The sequence below is a fragment of the Gorilla gorilla genome, chromosome 4 (assembly GCF_029281585.2).
Source record: "Gorilla gorilla gorilla isolate KB3781 chromosome 4, NHGRI_mGorGor1-v2.1_pri, whole genome shotgun sequence".
Taxonomy (NCBI): domain Eukaryota; kingdom Metazoa; phylum Chordata; class Mammalia; order Primates; family Hominidae; genus Gorilla; species Gorilla gorilla.
In genome coordinates this window covers 100,312,389-100,329,672 of record NC_073228.2, presented here as the reverse complement: position 1 = coordinate 100,329,672, position 17,284 = coordinate 100,312,389, and the positions used below count along the sequence as shown (strand labels likewise).

At 39.5% G+C, this 17,284-nt stretch overlaps 2 long non-coding RNA genes across 2 annotated transcripts in view; one reads left to right on the top strand and one right to left on the bottom strand.

The window, feature by feature from the left end:
• Positions 1 to 17,284, bottom strand: part of LOC134758441 (uncharacterized) — a 425,889-nt gene that overhangs the window by 210,646 nt on the left and 197,959 nt on the right. The gene's annotated exons all lie outside the window — the stretch shown is intronic.
• LOC129533594 (uncharacterized) lies at positions 4,665 to 11,169 on the top strand. The gene is made up of 3 exons (XR_008679854.2): positions 4,665 to 4,927; positions 6,480 to 6,665; positions 10,570 to 11,169. It is a non-coding gene; the product is annotated as an uncharacterized lncRNA (long non-coding RNA).

Below are 17,284 nucleotides of genomic sequence, written 5' to 3'. Positions count from 1 at the left end.
AGAAAAGCCAGTCCTTGTGACTGATAAACTTTTAGTTTAGTTTCACTCAGAAAAGTGAAAGTATGCCAAAATCTCAAGTGGCATTGTCAAAAATATACATATTCTTTGGTGTTAACCTGTGACTTCTCTAGTGTTACCAGTTGAAAAATTGCTTCCATATTGCATCAAGCTCAAAAATCCTCAAAAACTTGGCATCTTACCTAAGAATTTCTTAGTTTGCTATCTACCTTGCCCCCTAGAATGTAGACAGAATGAAGGTGGGGACTTCTGTCTGTTCACTGATGTATTCCCAGTGCCTAAAACAGTGCATAGCACATAAGGCACTTCATAAAGTTTTGCTGAATTAATGAATAAAAGTTGTCCTTTTCCTCAGCCTAAAATCTTCAGCAAAGCTTATCTGTAATCAGCTCCTGCTCCTTTCTCTAGACTGCCTTCTCTTTTATCACTTTATCTCTTGAACTATACACTTCAGCCAAATGCAAATTATTGGCAGTTCCCCAAATGTACCACGTTCTCTCTCTCTCCAAAGGCCTTTGCACATGTTCCTCTGTGTAGAAGACTTTTCTGTCTTGTCCTCCTATTCCCTGGGCCTGGGAAAATTCTCTTTGTCCTTCAGATCACAGTTTAGAAATCTCTTATTACAGAAAGCCTTACCTAGCCTCCAAAATAGAGCTAGACAAGCCCTTAGCTCCCTGTAATTTCCGCTATGGTAGCACTTACCCACTTGGACTATTATTGCTGCAAGGAAATAACATTACTAGAGGCGGAATGATGTTTGTGAAATTATACATCGGCAGTTGCACTTCAAACAGGACCTCATAAAGGAATTAACTCTGTACTCTTAGTGCTGGAATAGGAATATTTAAGAAAAATAACCAGGATGTATTAGAAAAGCATCACAAAAGTTTGAGCAAACTAACACATATTTAAATACACTGCTCTATCTCACTGAGTGGAAGCATCACTCTAGTCTAACCATTAAAACAAAAATATGCATGGCATCCATGTGAAACACTAACACACATTGTTCCATAGATAGTTGCTTCACATCATTCAGGTCACAGCAACAACGTCACCCTTTTAGAAAGGACATCACTGACCAACGTTGTGTAAAGTTACCCCAATTAATTTATAGCCCATTGCCCTGTTTACCATCTAAATTACATGTCTATCTCTTTGAGATGCTCTCAATTATTTATGTGTTTACTAGTTTATTTTCAATTCTCCATACTAAATAATAGTTTCCATGACAGCAGGGATCTTGTTTGTCTTATTTAGTTCTTTATACCTCCAGAGCCTAAATGAGTCCTTGGCATTCAGTAGATACTCGATAATTTTTTTTTAATGCATGTGAAACAAGGAACCTCAAAATCAAAGTAATTTCCATCTTGGCCAGTAGGGTACTTTCACTGGCACTGGTTGCCCAGAACTGAAAGTCCCTTGTACTTCATGCAAAATTCACATGTACTAACCGGCCAACTGATGAGTTCTGTCCAATGACAAACTATTATAGTGTAGTACACTGACTTCATTTAATTGCATGTACTATTTTATAAGTAGCTTATATTACATTTTCTTAGTATACTATTAGAATACCAATAATAAAAATAAGAAAAATCTATGTCTTCTAAATTTAAAAACTTAAGTTGCTTTTCTTCTGGATTAGTTTAAAAAATCTGAAGTTAAATATTTTTTCATATATATTAGAAAATCTAGTAAAAAGTATCGTATTCCTATTACCTTGATAAAAATTATTAATATCAGTTTGCCTAGATAAATCTGAAATGAATACAAAAAGATTGAGGAGGAAAGCTTTTGATTTCATTAAAGATTGAAAAGAAAACCTTTAAATATATTATTTGCTGAAATGTTAGAATACCACACAAATACTATTTTGGGGACCAATCACACAGAGATTGTACATGGTTAGGCCTCATTAATTCTATGGCAACACTACTATAAAAACACATTTTTACTTATTTTGATTGGTTAGAAAAGACATTAACAAGATTACAAATCATGAGCCAGAAGCTAGAAAGAGAGAGAGAGTATACAACTGTATCATCTCTAAAAATTCTTAAAACAAAGTAGAACAAAAAAACAGTGCCAATATTAAACTACTAATTCTAACCAAGGAGGGAAACCTATAAAACTAAAATTGTAATCTGTGTCTGCACATTAAACCTTTATCATCCAACTAGTGGTAGACTTGTCATACAGAGGATTCTGACTGGACTTTCCTTCCCCACATAAGCAAGAGGGCGAACGACCTGTCTGCCGAGGAGTGGAAGAATGATTGCAGCGCCCAGCGCAGGACCTTGTTCACAGCTACTCAACAAATATCTGTCTAATGATTGTTTCATGGACTAATTGTGAAAATTGGAGAATATCCTTCATAGCAGTAACTTGAACTAGAAGTGTGGCCCAAGAAGAATCAGAACTGGAATTCCCTTAATGGAAATTGACCAGACAACCAGAAAGAAGGAAACTGGCAAGTTTGGGCAGCCCAAAGAGGCTCCTGGGAATCTCAGCATCTCTTTGCACAGCTTCCTCCATGTTGTGCTTGATAGGAGGACCTTCCTCAGATTCTTTATCTTCATGAAATTAAAAGTGAAAACTCTGGGTTCAAGACTCATGTGTCACTTAACAAGTAGATGACTTAAAAAATAAGTTCAGGCCGGGCGTGGTGGCTCACACCTGTAATCCCAGCACTTCGGGAGGCTAAGGCGGGAGGATCACACGGTCAGGTGATCGAGACCATCCTGGCTAACACGGGAAAACCCCGTGTCTACTAAAAATACAAAAAAATTAGCCGGGCGTGGTGGCTGGCACCACCTAGTCCCACCTAGTCGGGCGGCTGAGGCAGGAGAATGGCGTGAACCGGTGAGGCGGAGCTTGCAGTGAGCCGAGATGGCGCCACTGCATTCCAGCCTGGGCGACAGAGACTCCGTCTTACAAAAAAAAAAAGAAAAAAAAAAGTTCATTTATCTGAGATTCAGATTCGTAAGCTAATATAATGATAAAAATAATACCCCAAATATCAAACAGAATTTATGTTCAAAAGAGGAAGTTATAAGAAAACCTCCATATAATGTAAATTACTACCACATGTACCAAATAGTTACCAATCCTTTAGATACTGTCATAACATCTATCTGTTTATTTACATTTTTCAGAATTTCTGGTATTACTACATGAGGGTATTCCAATTGGATTACTCTATTATGTATTTTGCTCCAAATGTTAAACTTTCAAGTTTCAATTAAGCTCCTTGTAAGTACCATTATTCTGGTGACAGTTCTTTGTGTACTTTTTGCAAAATGTTTACATTATATGTCAGAGTACAAAAATATTTGATAGTTATGAGGACTATACCCCGGACCCTTGCAAAATCTCACAACTGCAAATAATATGATGGCATAGAGTTCCTGCTCCTTTACACGAAACATTATATCCAATTTAACATCTCACTTTTTCTAGTTCCAGTGCAGTAGATCTTAGTTGCTTTTTGTGGTCACCCAGGATATTTTGAACATCTTTCCCGTGTTTGGGGAGTCTCAGCCTTTGTAGTCAAGCCGCCACAAAGCAGAAGTTGGAAATTCACCTTCCCAGCCAGTCGGTATCTATGCCAGAGGTAGGATGTAGATCTAACAATAAGAAATACCCATATGCAACATGGACTTGTAAGAGAACACTGTGGCTTCATTACCAGGAACCACCTAACATTTATTTTCTCATGAGCATAGTGGCATATGTGCCCAAAATTTGGGGGCAGCCATGGTAGAAATCTTGGCATCCATTGACCAGACTCAGCAGTGGAAGTTATGGTATCTGTGTCCAGAAATGGTGGGAGTGAGGCTTTTGCTGGAGCAATCAGTAGTGTCATTTAAGCGTTGTTCCTGGAAGCATGGCCTCTAAGCTCAATATTCTGGCTCTCCTAGAGGATCTATAATCTACATGATATCCTACAATAAATTTATTTTCTGTTTAAACTAACTAGAGAGGGATCTGTTTGCAACTCAGAAAACTGACTCATATATCTAAGAATTATTGTTCTCCCTCTGTCTTCTAATTTATTCTGAAATATTTAAGACATGTACAAAGGCCACTTCTTTCTTAGTCCTGGAACCTTTCCACATACCTCCAACACTAGAAGTAGCAGCTGGCCTTCTTTTGCGGAAAGTTATTCACACTTTAGAAAAACTGCATATTATTACAATTGCATATTGCCATATACCATGTATATTTGAAATCACTACTGAATAATCTAGAATGTTATATTCAATAATCCCAATGGTCTGGACTGTCAGGCTTCTGAACCCAAGCTAAGCCATCATATCCCCTGTGACCTGCACATATACATCCAGATGGCTGAAGTAACTGAAGAATCACAAAAGAAGTGAAAATGGCCTGTTCCTGCCTTAATGGATGACATTCCACCACAAAAGAAGTGAAAATGGCCAGTCCCTGCCTTAACTGATGACATTACCTTGTGAAATTCCTTCCCCTGGCTCATCCTGGCTCAAAGGCTCCCCAACTGAGCACCTTGTGATCCCCGCCCCTGCCAGCCAGAGAACAACCCCCTTTGACTGTAATTTTCCTTTACCTACCCAAATCCTATAAAACGGCCCCACCCCATCTCCCTTCACTGACTCTCTTTTGAGACTCAGCCTGCCTGCACCCAGGTGATTAAAAAGCTTTATTGCTCACACAAAGCCTGTTTGGCGGTCTCTTCACATGGATGTGAGTGAAATTTGGTCCCGAAATTTGGTGCCGTGACTCGGATCAGGGGCGTGGGGGGGTGGGGACCTCCCTTGGGAGATCAATCCCCTGTCCTCCTGCTCTTTGCTCCGTGAGAAAGATCTACTTATGACTTCTGGTCCTCAGACCAACCAGCCCAAGGAACATCTCACCAATTTTAAATCGGGTAAGCGGCCTCTTTTTATTCTCTTCTCCAACCTCTCTTACTATCCCTCAACCTCTTTCTCCTTTCAATCTTGGCGCCACACTTCAATCTCTCCCTTCTCTTAATTTCAGTTCCTTCATTTTCTGGTAAAGACAAAGGAGACACATTTTATCCGTGGACCCAAAACTCTGGCGCTGGTCACGGACTTGGGAAGACAGTCTTCCCTTGGTGTTTAATTATGCAGGGACACCTGCCTGATTATTCACCCACGTTTCATTGGTGTCTGATCACCGCCGGGACGCCTGCCTTGGTCATTCACCCACATTCCCTTGGTGGCAAGTCAATTGCAGGGACGCCTGCTTTGGCTGCTCCCCACCCCTTTTCTCCATGTCTCTACCCTCTCTTTTCTCTGGGCTTGCCTCCTTCACTATGGGCAACCTTCCACCCTCCATTCCTCCTTCTTCTCCCTTAGCCTGTGTTCTCAAAAACTTAAAACCTCTTCAACTCACACCTGACCTAAGACCTAAAACCTAAATGCCTTATTTTCTTCTGCAACACCGCTTGGCCCCAATACAAACTTGACAATGGCCCTAAATGGCCAGAAAATGGCACTTTCGATTTCTCCATCGTACAAGACCTAAATAATTCTTGTCATAAAATAGGCAAACGGGCTAAGGTGCCTGATGTCCAGACATTATTTTACACATTGGTCCCTCCCTCGTCTCTGTTCCCAATGCAGCTCATCCCAAATCTTGCTTCTTTCCCTCCCACCTGTCCCCTCAGTCCCAACCCCAAGCGTCGCTGAGTCTCCAATCTTCCTTTTCTACGGACCCATCTGACCTCTCCCCTCCTCCCCAGGCTGCTCCTCGCCAGGCTGAGCCAGGTTCCAATTCTTCCTCAGCCTCTGCTCCTCCACCCTATAATCCTTTTATCACCTCTCCTCCTCACACCCAGTCTGGCTTACAGTTTCGTTCCGCAACTAGCCCTCTCCCACCTGCCCAGCAATTTCCTCTTAAAAAGGTGGCTGGAGCTAAAGGTATAGTCAAGGTTAATGCTCCTTTTCCTTTATCCAACCTCTCCCAAATCAGTTAGCGTTTAGGCTCTTTCTCATCAAATATGAAAAACCCAGCCCAGTTCATGGTTCGTTTGGCAGCAACCCTGAGACGCTTTACAGCCCTAGACCCTGAAAGGTCAGAAGGCCGTTTTAGTCTCAATATGCACTTTATTTTATTACCCAATCCGCTCCCGACATTAAATAAAGCTCCAAAAATTAAATTCCAGCCCTCAAACCCCATAATAGGACTTAATTAACCTCGCTTTCAAGGTATACAATAATACAGTTGAGGCAGCCAAGTAGCAATGTATTTCTGAGTTGCAATTCCTTGCCTCCACTGTGAGACAAACCCCAACCACATCTCCAGCACACAAGAACTCCAAACGCCTGAACCGCAGCTGCCAGGGGTTCCTCCAGAACCTCCTCCCCCAGCTTGCTACAAGTGCCAGAAATCTGGCCACTGGGCCAAGGAATGCCTGCAGCCTGGGATTCCTCCTAAGTCGTGTCCCATCTGTGCAGGACCCCACTGTTCAACTCACCTGGCAGCCACTCCCAGAGTCCCTGGAACTCTGGCCCAAGGCTCTCTGACTGACTCCTTCCCAGATTTACTCGGCTTAGCGGCTGAAGACTGATACTGCCCGATTGCCTCGGAAGCCCCCTAGACCATCACGGACGCCAAGATTTGGGTAACTCTCACAGTGGAGGGTAAGTCCATACCCTTCTTAATCAATACAGAGGCTACTCACTCCACATTACCTTCTTTTCAAGGGCCTTGTTCCTTTGCCTCCATAACTGTTGTGGGTATTGACGGCCAGGTTTCTAAACCTCTTAAAACTCCCCAACTCTGATGCCAACTTAGACAATACTCTTTTAAGCACTCCTTTTAATTATCCCCACCTGCCCAGCTCCCTTATTAGGTCAAAACATTTTAACTAAATTATCTGCTTCCCTGACTATTCCTGGGCTACAGCCACACCTCATTGTCTCCTTTTTCACCAATTCAAAGCCTCCTTGACATCCTCCCCTTGTATCTCCCCAACTTAAACCACAAATATAGCACACCTCTATTCCCTCCTTGGTGACCAATCATGCACCCCTTACCATCCCATTAAAACCTAATCACCCTTACCCCACTCAACGCCAATATCCCATCCCACAGCACGCTTTAAAAGGATTAAAACCTGTTATCACTCGCCTGCTACAGCATGGGCTTCTAAAACTTATAAACTCTCCTTACAATTCCCCCATTTTACCTGTCCAAAAACCGGACAAGTCTTACAAGTTAGTTCAGGATCTGCACCTTATCAACCAAATTGTTTTGCCTACCCACCCCATGGTGCCAAACCCATATACTCTCCTATCCTCAATACCTCCCTCCACAACCCATTATTCTGTTCTGGATCTCAAACATGCTTTCTTTACTATTCCTTTGCACCCTTCATCCCAGCCACTCTTCACTTTCACTTGGACTGACCCTGACACCCATCAGGCTCAGCAAATTACCTAGGCTGTACTGCCGCAAGGCTTCACAGACAGCCCCCATTATCTCAGTCAAGCCCAAATTTCATCCTCATCTGTTACCTATCTCAGCATAATTCTCATAAAAACACACGTGCTCTCCCTGCTGCTCGTGTCTGGCTAATCTCCCAAACCCCAATCCCTTCTACAAAACAACAACTCCTTTCCTTCCTAGGCATGGTTAGTGCGGTCAGAATTCTTACACAAGAGCCGGGACCGCGCCTTGTAGCCTTTTTATGCAAACAACTTGACCTTACTGTTTTAGCCTAGCCCTCATGTCTGCGTGTAGTGGCTGCTGCTCCTTAATACTTTTAGAGGCCCTCAAAATCACAAACTATGCTCAATTAACTCTCTACAATTCTCATAACTTCCAAAATCTATTTTATTCCTCCCACCTGACACATATACTTTTTGCTTCCCAGCTCCTTCAGCTATACTCACTCTTTGTTGAGTCTCCCACAATTACCATTGTTCCTGGCCTGGACTTTAATCTAGCCTCACACATTATTCCAGATACTACACCTGACCCCCATGACTGTATCTCTCTAATCCACCTGACATTCACCCCATTTCCCCATATTTCCTTCTTTCCTGTTTCTCACCCTGATCACATTTGGATTATTGATGGCAGTTCCACCAGGCCTAATCGCCACTCACCAGCAAAGGCAGGCTATGCTATAGTATCTTCCACATCTATCATTGCGGCTACCGCTCTGCCCCCCTCCACTACCTCTTAGCAAGCCGAACTCATTGCCTCAACTCAAGCCCTCACTCTTGCAAAGGAATTACGCGTCAATATTTATACTGACTCTAAATATGCCTTCTATATCCTGCACCACCATGCTGTTGTATAGGCAGAAAGAGGTTTCCTCACTACACAAGGGTCCTCCATCATTAATGCCTCTTTAATAAAAACACTTCTCAAGGCCAATTTACTTCCAAAGAGAGCTGGAGTCATTCACTGCAAGGGCCATCAAAAGGCATCAGATCCCATTGCTCAAGACAATGCTTATGCTGATAAGGTAGCTAAAAGCAGCAAGCGTTCCAACTTCTATCCCTCAAGGCAGTTTTTCTCCTTCTCATCTGGCCACTCCCACCTACTCCCCCACTGAAACTTCCACCTATCAATCTCTTCTCACACAAGGCAAATGGTTCTTGGACCAAGGAAAATATCTCCTTCCAGCCTCACAGGCCCATTCTATTCTGTCATCATTTCATAACCTCTTCTATGTAGGTTACAAGCTACTAGCCCACCTCTTAGAACCTCTCATTTCCTTCCCATCGTTGAAATCTATCCGTAAGGAAATCACTTCTCAGTGTTTCATCTGCTATTCTACTACTCCTCAGGGATTGTTCAGGCCCCCCCCCCCCCCCTTCCCTACACATCAAGCTCGGGCATTTGGCCCCGCCCAGGGCTCGCAAATTGACTTTACTCACATGCCTCGAGTTAGGAAACTAAAATACCTCTTGGTCTGGGTAGACACTTTCACTGGATGGGTAGAGGCCTTTCCCACAGGGTCTGAGAAGGCCACCGCCGTCATTTCTTCCCTTCTGTCAGACAGAATTCCTCGGTTTGGCCTTCCCACCTCTATACAGTCTGATAATGGACCAGCCTTTATTAGTCAAATCACCCAAGCAGTTTTTCAGGCTCTTGGTATTCAGTGAACTAATGGTCTTTTAAAAACACACCTCACCAAGCTCAGCCACCAACTTAAAGAGGACCGGACAATACTTTTACCACTTGCCCTTCTCAGAATTCGGGCCTGTCCTTGGAATGCTACAGGGTACAGCCCATTTGAGCTCCTGCATGGACGCTCCTTTTTATTAGGCCCCAGTCTTATTCCAGACACCAGACCAACTTGGACTGTGCCCCAAAAAACTTGTCATCCCTACTATCTTCTGTCTAGTCATACACCTATTCACCATTCACATAAATGCCCTGCTCTTGTTTACACTGCCGGTTTACACTGTTTCTCCAAGCCATCACAGCTGATATCTCCCAGTGCTATCCCCAAACCAGCACTCTTAACTCTTAAAGTAAATAAATAATCTTTGCTGGCAAGGCTATGCTGAACCTCCTTGGGCACTCTAATTGGATGTCCTGGGTCCTCCCAATTCTTAGTACTTTAATACCTGTTTCTCTCCTTCTCTTATTCCTTTTAGGTTTTCAATTCATACAAAACCGTATCCAGGCCATCACCAATAATTCTATATGACAAATGTTTCTTCCAACAACTCCCACAATATCGCCCCTTACCACAAAATCTTCCTTCAGCTTAATCTCTCCCACTCTAGGTTCCCAAGCCGCTCGTAATCCCACTGGAAGCAGCCCTGAGAAGCATCGCCCATTATCTCTCCAAAAATTTTCACCGTCCCAACACTTTACCACTATTTTGTTTTATTTTTCTTATTAATATAAGAAGACATGGACTACTATATAACACCCAAAATTATGTCTATTAATTTCTTGGAAATCTGAATTCATGAATGAGGATAAGAAGTTTGGGTCCTGTATGATCCAGCTTCTTGGGTGTGCTATTCAAATGAACCTCATGATTGCCAAGGCTATTCTTCAATTGATTATCTAGATTTATATATTCATTAGACATTTTTCTCCAAATTTTTTCAAAATAAAAATAATTATAAATTCAATCATTAAATATGATTATAGCTGGGAAGCTTTATTTAATAAGAAAAGATACCTGGAGCACTTAAATCAGTTATTTGCTGTGATGGTCCCTGGATGGTGTTTCTGTATCCTGGGACACAGAAACCGAGATGTGAGCTGAAGGGCACACACTGCTGCAGGGATGGGCAGATGCATTGTGTGCTGAAGTAGGCTCATTCTGGCCCATGAGGGCTGACTGTTAAATTTTCAGGAATTTTGCAAACCTGTTGTTAAATACTTCTGTTATTAAAAATTAAGTTAGATAAACTTGCAACTATATTAATTATATTTAAAATTAAGGTATTAAATTATCAAAAAATTAAAATAAAGGTACTACCTACTTAAAACATCATTTCCTAATTATTTTACTACATTTACTGTGGTCTGTGCTCTTGAGTTTATTCACATCTGTTTTATCTGCAGGGGGGAAACACTGTGGACTGGCATGCTGCTGGCCACCACTTCCCAGCTGAAAACTCAGGAGCGCCATGTGGAAGAACTCATCTCACAGATATTGGCAAAAGCTACCAAGCAGGACTTGATTTATTGTTTTGTTCATTGTCTAGACTAAGAAAGTGATGAAATGTTAATAATGGATAATGAAAATGAGAAAATATTAATGTAAATTAAACGTGAAAGTGTGTCCTATTTGTAGCTGTTACACTGTGAATAACTTTAAGAAGAAACCTTAATAAATATTCCTCCAGTTTTCAAAAATTATTTTCTAGTTCGGCAAAGAAGTCATTCACATCACTGATAAACGAATGAAGTTCTAACAGATGTCTTTATTGATTCACTTTTATTTTATTTGTTAACATAAATGAAAATACAGGTGATGTTCATGTCAGAACACTTTCATCAAATGCAACCACAGTTTGGCTATGAATATAGAAGTCTGGCAAAAATCAATAAAAGCAGTCGGTGAGAATCAATTGATTATAAGGAATTTCCAATAAAGAATATTATATATGTTGTTACTTGTAAATAGCATGATATACATTCTTTATATCAGAAAAGTTTATAATAAAGTTATGTGTGTATGTATATATATGCATTTTTTTTCTTTACCAACATACCATTGGGTAGTTATTCAGCAGGGAAAAAGAAGAAATTATACCCCAGTACTTTCTAAAAGCACAAATACAGTGGATTACGTTTTGTAACTCTTTAAAGTTCTTAATACTTTTCCACATGGACTTTTCTGGTTTAAACTCCATCCTTAGTCTATCTACCCCTCTGCACACATATATCCTCCCTAATAAAAAAAGGCACTCAGCTCAGCTGTGGCTAAGGCTCCAGCTCTATCCCCCTTCTCTATTTCATTTGTCTTCTCTTTTCAAGGCCCCAAAGACACTGTCATTTTAGCTAGTGGGAAAAAAAAAGACTAAGGAATCTGTCGAGGTGTCATGTCAGATTCCACTGCTGCATTCTCCCCTCCTGTCCCCCACTTATCTGACCGCTCTCAGAGCCCTCACTTCCTCCTCAGCCACTTCTAATCTTCTCAAAATCAAAATATTTACAAATATAACCATCAAATGACAGCTCTTCAGTATAGAACAATGTATATACCCATCTCTTCCCAGAATTCCCATTCTTCACGTTCCACCCCACTACCAAGGCTGCCTTCTCCTTCCCTCACCTTTCCCATGCCAGGCTCTGCACCATTCCAGAATCATTGCCAGTACCATTCCCAGTACTTCCACTTAACCCACTGAATCAGTCTAAAAAGAGAAAGAAGAAAAGGAAAATATTAGATCTAGGCTTATGGCATTTATTCACATTCTTGGCCAACCCAGGGCATAACTGTAACCCATCAAAGTTACACTTTTTTTCTCTGCACTTTTTCTCTCTGCACACTTTCCTTCTGTACTGTGGTTGCTCATGCACCTCACTAACACAACTTTCAGGCTATTATAGGGCAGAGACTATATCTGTCTTGTTCTCTTCTATATCCCTATTGCCTGGCACAGAGTGGGTATTCAATCAATGTTTGCAAACTGATTGTTGACCATCAGTCAACTGTCTTCCTGACCTTACTTTGCAGTGCCTCCTCCAGCAAATCTTACTCCTTATGGGTTCCATTATTTCGGATTCTGCCAGTGACAGGCTAGACAGACTAATTATCCAAACTGAAGCCAAAATGAGGCTGCACCCAGAATATAGCTTCTCTTTAACTCAAAGGAAAGAGTACTTTAGCTCTGTCCCTTTGATTTCAGTTGACACTTTCTACTTTGTGTTACATTTATAAGTGAATATGTCTCATCTCTCATACATTTCTGTGAACAGAGATTGACATATTTGCTTTTATTCTTTCTATTCTTTCTTTATGTACAACATACCTTGTATATAAATGTACATAAATAGACACATGTGTATGTATGTGTGCATATTTTTCCTCCCCAAAACATATGTATGTGAGAGACAGCGTAGAGGACAGAGTGAAAAATACATATTAATATTTTTCAGCCAATGACAATTAAGTGCTTACTATTGAAGTCAGGCACTAGTCTAAGTTTTTTTTTTTTTCATGTACCAATTCATCTAATTCTTACAACAATCCTATGAGTTAATATAATGTCATTATGCCCATTTTACAGATGAAGAAACAGAGATACTAAGTAATGTGCCCATTGTTAAATACCTTTTAAGCAGCAGAGCTGGAATTCAAACCCACAGAGTTGGCAGTGACTCTACATAGTGACCATGTTGTTCATGTTACATCTGATCCTCGCAACAGTTTTATGGGGTAGGCAGACGCCATTCTGCCAGAGAAAATGGGGACTAGGAAAACTAAGTACCTTACACAAGATTGCATTGTAGGTAAGGAACAATCCCAGTAATGGCCATGAATACGATGACCCCAAATTTGGTACTAAGGATGTCCTAAGTCTTGATACCTGATTGGATTTCAGGCCCAGTGGCTGGGCAGTAGAAATCTACTGTTAAAAACAATATCCTTTTACATTTCCAGTGGCATTATTCAGAAAGTAATCTAGCTATAGCTATTAAAATTAAAAATGTAGAAAAATCCCACTTCATAAATCTGCACTGAAGAATTTTAAGTATCAGAACACAAGAATATACAAACAAAGATATTTATTATGGTATTAACTGCAATACCAAGAAATTGGAAACAGCCTGAATGTCTGTCAATAGCTAAATAGTAATTATGGAATAGAAAAAGAATAGAGAAGATCGACAAAATCAAAAGTTGGTTCTTTTAAAAGGTCAATGAAATTTTAGCTAGACTGACAGAAAAACTTTAGCTAGACTGACAGAAAAAAAAGAAAGAACATGCAAATTATTAAAATCAGGAATGAAAGCAGAAACATCACTACTGATCCTCTAGAAATAAAAAGGATTATAAGAGAAGACAATGTACAACTGAATGCCAACAAATGAGATATCCTAGATTAAATGGACAAATTCCTAGAAAAACAGAAACTAACAAAACTGGCTCAAGAAGCAGAAAATCTGAATAAACCTATTAAAAGGAAAGATGTTGAATTAGTAATTTAAAAGCTACCCTCAAAGAAAAGCCCAGTAGAATTCACCATTGAATTCTACTAAACATTGAAATTAAAACTGAAATTTGCAAACTCTTCTGAAAAATAGAAGAAAAATAAACATTTCTTAACTCATTACAAGAGACCAATATTATCCTAATTATAAAACCAGACCAAATGTCATAAGACATGAAAACTATAAACCAATATCCCTTATCAATATAGACACAAAAATCATCAACAAATATTAACAAACCAAATCAGAGCAATACATTAAAAAGGGTTATACACCATGATAAACTATCCCAAGAATAGAAAGATGATGTAACATTAAAATCAGACCGGGTGCAGTGGCTCATGCCTGTAATCACAGTACTTTGGGAAGCCGAGGCGGATGGATTACCTCAGGTCAGGAGTTCGAGATCAGCTTGGCCAACATGGTGAAACAGCGTCTCTACTAAAAATACAAAAATTAGCCAGGTGTGGTGGCACACGCCTGTAATCCCAGCTACTCAGGAGGCTAAGGCAGGAGAATTGCTTGAACCCGGGAGGCAGAAGTTGCAGTGAGCCAAGATCACCCCACTGCACTCCAGCCTGGGCGACAGAGCAAGACACTGTCTCAAAAAAACAAACAAACAAACAAACAATATACCATCCCGTGCTAGTAGAATGAAGTAGAAAAATCACATGATCATCGCAATAAATGTAGGAAAAGCATTCTATAAAAATTCTACATCTTTCATGACAAAAAATATTCAACAAGGTAATGAAATGAGACTTTCTCAAAATGATAAATGGCACCTAGGAAAAACCTATAGCTAATATCATAATTTATGATACTAGACTGAATGCTTTACTCCTAACAGCAGGAACAAGACATGGATGTTGGCTCCTACCACTTCTATCCAACATTGTACTAGAGGTTCTAGCCAGAACAATTAGGCAGAAAAAGAAACCAAAAAGCATCTATATTGGAAAAGAAGAAGTGTAAGTTCTCTGTTTACAGATAAGATGATCTTGTATACAGAAAATCCAAAGGCATCCACAAGAGAAGCATTGGAACTAATACATAAGTGTAGTAGATTGCAGGATATAATATCAATACACAAAAATCAATCTTATTTCTATCTGCTAGCAATGAACAATTGAAAAATAAAATTAAGAAAACAATTCTATTTACAATAACATGCAAAAGAATAAAATACCTAGGAATAAGTTTCACAAAAGAAGAGCAAGATTTGCACTTCAAACACTACAATGCATTGTTGAAAGAAATTAAAGACATAAGCAAGTGAAAAGATACCCTATGTTCATAGATCAGAAAACTTAATATTATTAGGATAGCAACACTCCACAAGTTGATCTACAGATTCAATACAATCCCTATCAAAACTTCAGCTGTCTTCTTGCAGAAATTGGCAAGCTGATCCTAAATTCATATGGAAATGCAAGAACAGCCAAAACAATCTTGAAAAAGAACAAAGTAGGACTCATACCTCCTGCTTTTAAAATTTACTATAACGTTACAGTAAGCAAAACAGTGTGGTACTGGCATAAGAGCAGACTATAGATCAACAGAATAGAATTGAGGATTCAGCTATAAATCATTTTTTTATGGTTGGTTAGTTTTCAACAGAGGTGCCAAGATCATTTAATAAAGAAAGAATAATATTTTCAACAAACGGTTCTGGAACAATATATAAAGAACTTTTACAACTCAACAATATGCACATGTAAAAGAATGAAGTTGGACCACCTACCAAACTTTATGTGCAAAATTTAACTCAAAATAGAAAACTGGCCTAATTATAAGAGCTAAAACTATAAAACTCTTTAGATGAAAACAAAGGAGGAAATCTTCATGACCTTAGTTTAGGCAGTGGTTTCTTAGGTATGACATCAAGAGACAGCACAAGAGATAAAAGAAAAAATAAATTGGTCTTCACAAATTTAAAAAATTTTGAGCTTCAAAGGACACCATCAAGAAAGTGAAAAAACAACATACAGAAAGGTAAACAATATTTGCAAATCATAGATCTGCAAAGGGACTTATACCCAGAATATATAAAGGGCTCTTACAATTGAATAATAAATAGACAACCGAAGTAAAAGATGGGCAAATTATTGTAATTAACAGACAGTTCTCCAAAGAAAATATACAAATGACCAATAAGCACATGACAAAATGCTCATCATTAATCATTGGGGGAAATGCCAATCTAACCCACAGTGAGATAGACACCACTTCACACCCAGTAGGGTGAATATAATAAGAAAGACAGAAAATAAGTGTTAATGAAGATATGGAGAAATTAGAACCTTCACACACTGCTATTAGGATTGTAAAATGTTGTAACTACTTAGGGAAACAGTTTGGCAGTTCCTAAAAATGTTAAATATAGAGTTACCATATGGTACAGCAATTCCACTCCTAGGTAAATACCCAGAAGACTTGAAAACATATGTGTACTCAAAACTTGAACATAATGTTTACAGCAGCAGTATTCATAATAGCCAAAAAGTGAAAACAACCTAAAAGTATATCGGTAGATGAATGAATAGACAAAATGTTGTATATTCATACAATGGAATATTATTCAGCCATAACAAGGAATAAAGTACTGATACTTGCTACAACATGGATGAACCTTGAAATCATTATGCTAAGTGAATGAAGTCAGACATAAGGCTACATGTTGTATGAGTCTGGTTATGTTAAATGTTCAGGACATGCAAATCCATGCAAACAGAAGGTAATCTGGTGGCTACCAGGGGCTGAAGAGAGGGGAATAGAGAGTGACTGCTAACAGAGAGGGGGTTTCATTTTTGGGCGGTGAGATGTTCCAAAATTATATAGTGGTGATGGTTGTATGACTCTGTGAATATACTAAAGGCCATTTACATTTTTTTTTTCTTTTGCGACGAGTCTTGCTCTGTTCTCCCAGGCTGGAGTGCAGTGGTGCAATCTTGGCTCACTGCAACCTCTGCCTCCCAGGTTCAAGTGATTCTCATGCCTCAGGCTCCCAAGTAGCTTGGATTACAGGTGCATGCCTCCATGCCCGGCTAATTTTTGATTTTTTTTTTTTTTTTAGTAGAGACAGGTTTCATCATGTTGGCTAGGCTGGTCTCGAACTGACCTCAAGTGATCTGCCCGCCTCAGCCTCCCAAAGTGCTGAGATTACAGGTGTGAGCCCATTTACATTTTAAAAGGGTGAATTGTATGGCATGTGAATTACAGCTAGATAAAGCTGTTATTTTTAAAACAAACAAACAGCTTCTCCATGCAAAAAGCAAAAAATAAAAATAAAACATAAAATAGTGGACTAAATGGTAATACACAAAAATAGTGAAGTATATCTACTGGACTAAAGAAAGGTTATGCTGAGTCTAAAAAAAATTAAGTTTATACAGTAATGTGTATTTTATCCTATTTCCATAAAGTAAAAACCAAAAATCTGCATTATATAAACTTAATCTGCCTGTATATGTTTGTATGAGTATGGGGAAGGGCTGAACAAATAGCAGAAGAGGACACTGCTTTCCTCAAGATGGGGTGAAGGGAAGTTACTAGCTTTTTCTTTGTACATCTTTTCATCATTTTGCTTTATACAACTTTGCGTTGTTTGACCTAT